This window comes from Diabrotica undecimpunctata, chromosome 4, assembly GCF_040954645.1.
Source record: "Diabrotica undecimpunctata isolate CICGRU chromosome 4, icDiaUnde3, whole genome shotgun sequence".
In the NCBI taxonomy this organism is placed as follows: Eukaryota; Metazoa; Arthropoda; class Insecta; order Coleoptera; family Chrysomelidae; genus Diabrotica; species Diabrotica undecimpunctata.
The window spans coordinates 62,543,500-62,547,364 of record NC_092806.1 but is presented as its reverse complement, the minus strand read 5'-3'; the positions used below and the strand labels follow the sequence as shown (position 1 = coordinate 62,547,364).

Here is a 3,865-nt window from a genome sequence, read left to right as displayed (position 1 = left end):
AATAGTTAATATGACAGGAATTACTGAGTGTCATCATAAATTTGAATTTAAACTCGATTCTGAAAGTTGAAATATGTTTAGAAAATAATAATATGACACATAATGGTATTGATTTTCTAAATTGTGGGTTTAGATAATTGCTGCGGAAAATAATCCTTTAGGTCGTGGCATATTATCGTGCACGTTGCGTTTCCAGCACATAGCGTTTAGTTTCCGAAAAATATAATTTAGATGGTTTTAAATATGAACAACGCACACTGTCCGGAACATAGCGTTTCAGACACTTAACGTTTCCGTTCAGTATATTTGAAAACAATATTTTACTGATGCTGACGGCTACGTAACGAGTCGTAACCGGTTGGTAAGGATAATGTGAATTAGATGTCCGTCGTTTTCCCCCCGTTGTTTATTTAGGTATTTGTTTGATTTTTATACACAGTATTTAAAAAATAATTTTCGAGGCTATTTTGTCATTTATGCCTATGTTTTTATTGCTTTGTGACAATTAATCACGGAAGTGATAAACAATTAGGACTTTTGTACGGAAGTGATACCTCTTCTTTTTAAAAGTACTTTTTGGTTTGATATGTATGGCTTCGTTAAATGTAGTATTTTGTTTTTTAACTAAAGGTGAAATTAAATTTAAAACATATTTAAACTGAATCCTATTCATTCTAAAATATCCATAATATTTTTCATCGTCATCAATTAATTCTCTGTATTAAGTCCAGTATTCACATTCCTTCCTCCTTTCTCTTAGCATTGGATGTACTTCAAACCTTCTTTTTAACACAGTTTTTCATTCTTCAGCGTTAAGTAGAAGAGCAATTGCACATAATTTTTGTCGAGAAAAGCGAGATCATATCTTCACCGAACCAAACTGAAACGTTCTATGTATGAAAATGTGAACGCGCAGCCCAATTGCTGGAGTGGAAACGCTACGTGCCGGAAACTATACGTGCACGATAATATGCCGCGACCTTTAGAGGACGTTCTTGTATATAGAAACCAGTAATTTTATCTCTGTGCTAACAACATATGTATTTCTTTTATAAATAATCGGTTTTAAAATATTAGTAAGACCAAAGTTTACATTTATTTACTACCATATATGTATAACATAAATAGTACCTAGAATACAGGTGTAAATTAAACCAACGTTAATAGATATAAAAGAAAAGGCCCCCTATAAAAACCACACAGTAGTTTAACATTTAGCTGGTGACACCAAATTTTTTAACATAATTGGTGACAAGAGGTCTCTCAGACTCCTTACTGGTATTAGGGTCAATTTATATATGAAATCAAAAATTTTTTTTATTAAATGTTGAGACAAATACCTTTCTTTTGTACATTTTTTCATTGAAATTTCTACACAACAAATAAATCTTCCATCTAAATAGAAAAAATGTGACAAGAGGAAAAAATAAATTAAAAAAACAACCTAATTGAATCGGTCATTTCAAAAATAACAGGAGTCACACATATTCCTAATTTTACAGGAGAGCAAAAAAACTAAATAGTTGAAAGATGGATGAAATGGATGACTTCAAAATCCAAAGTTATATTGTAATTGTGTTTTTAATCATAATGATCTATAAATCGTCTCGAAAAAAATAAAGGTTTTTTTGAGAAATGACTTTTGAAATATTGGACTAATGCTGTTTTTGCATGAAACGAAAAAAAAAAAACAGATATAGAACCATTTATATTTTTATTTCAAAAGTAACTACAAAAACTGGTAATTATTAAATAATAATATTATGAAACAAAATCAAATTTATTATCTGATTCAGGGGCAACGTCGTCGGCTTGCTCGCCACTGGAAAATTTTCTCGTAAAATGGTTTATATTCTTCCAAAATGCTGTTTTGAACTTGCTTGATATTTGCAATTTTTTTGGGATTAATGGCTACAGCATTATTTGGGTAAGCTAATGATGTTGGTAGCAACACGGGCCGTTTGGTTTTGGAAAGACGAAACGTATGACTAATGAAGTTGAACTTTATTAATATACTTTATTGTTAGTTCCTTGTTAAGTACTTTACGTTTTTCCAGTTTCTCTCGCACTTTTATTCAAATAGTTTAGTTGATATTTAGTTATGTCATCCTTCAATTGAACTTTAGAAAATTTGGTTCTTAACAAGCTCATCTTATTGCGCAACAGAAATAATGGACTATCATTATCTGCAAATTTAACCTTTAATGGCCTAGGATTATTACTATTGTTAACCTTGCCAATACGAAAAACGTGGAAACTGATAACGAATATTTGCTTCTTGTATACAATCCTCGAACTTCATTGAGTTAGTTTGAGAAGGTTGTTCCAAGGCCGCAAGACGATCCTTAATCGATGTGAATCTATCTGATAACTTAGAAATTAAATCAGTTAATTTATTGAACTTATCTTAGAATGTACAGCAACTATTACAGACGATTCTTAGTGACTTCGATTTTGTCTTCTTCTTGTGCAATATCTAGACATTGAATATGAATCGGTAAATTGCATGACATATAATTAAGTCTATTCTTCTGTTAACAATCGACAACTTACAATTTGGACATTTGGTTCATCTTTTATTGGGTTGCTAAAACTTGACTGGCCTAATATTTTATTGCTGCTAATGACTTCTCACATTCCGGTTCTATAAGCTACAGGGAAAAGTACGGCTAACAGCAGACAATAATTATTGATTTTTTTAACACGTTATTTAAACAGTAAGTAGTAAATAATTGAAAAACCACAATAAAAATACGTAGGATGAACTCACCCTTTAACTGTTATATGCGTTTGTTATCACTTACCACTTTTTAAAATTTTAAAATTAATTTTAAATGAAGAAACCACTCCTTTTATGTGAATTTTAAACGGCAATATAAAAACCGACCGGATTCGATCTCCTATCCTCTCCTAATATTATTTAAAAACAAACTAAAAACCTGCACGCATATTTATATCATTAGAACCGTAAATGACAATCCTATAAAATGGTAAAATGATATATACAAAGAGTTTAATAATGCAGATAATGATTGATAGCCACAATTGGCTATTATGTCTATAGTATTATTTCTTTGCGAAAATTGAAGTAGTACCAAAAGAAGATAAACAACTAAAAGCAACAATTTTTGAATCTAACATAGAATCTGGTTATCAATGATCAATTATGAATCAACTAAATATAAATCAAACCAGATTTACATTTAGTTGACAATAATCATATTCTTAAGTCCACGTCCACAAATTCGTTTGAAATACCTTCAATAATTATTACACCATCATCCAGTTCAAATAATTCTAATATGGCACCCATTTTTGATGTTAATAAAGATTTTTCTATCTTACCAGAGTAAGACAGCAATAAAAATGAATCACAATTTTATTGATGTTATTTCCATGCGTCTAAACCATTTCTGGGATCATATAAATCCCGAAAATTTTTAAAATCATATGCCTACACGAGGAATTATGAACAAAATTAAAGGAAGAGCCAGAAAAATTATTTCTGTATACGGCTGTAAATACTGGCCGTCAATAAAATCAATTTTTGTCCAAAATTTTGCAGACCAACTTAACGAAAACTCATTAACTAGAGATTTAGTCAATCTTCGTCAAGCTCCAAACAAAAATCCTCATCAATTTCATGAAAAAATCATGAATCTTTTAAATACTATTTCAAATCACATTGAATTGCACACAGAATATGAGGAAGTTAAAAGAAGTAAAAAAGAATTTTTCCAACAAGCTCTAACCATATTTTTGGCAGGTATAAGAGAACCCCTAGGATCAACAATTCGATCCATGAGACCACCGAATCTCGCTCTTGCTATCTGATATATTCACAAAAAAAAATAATATTAGATAT

The 3,865-nt window shown here is 30.3% G+C and overlaps 1 protein-coding gene across 2 annotated transcripts in view; it reads right to left on the bottom strand.

Moving 5' to 3' along the window:
- The window catches only part of LOC140439581 (uncharacterized), a 345,093-nt gene that overhangs the window by 163,029 nt on the left and 178,199 nt on the right, over positions 1-3,865 (bottom strand). The window lies entirely within an intron of this gene.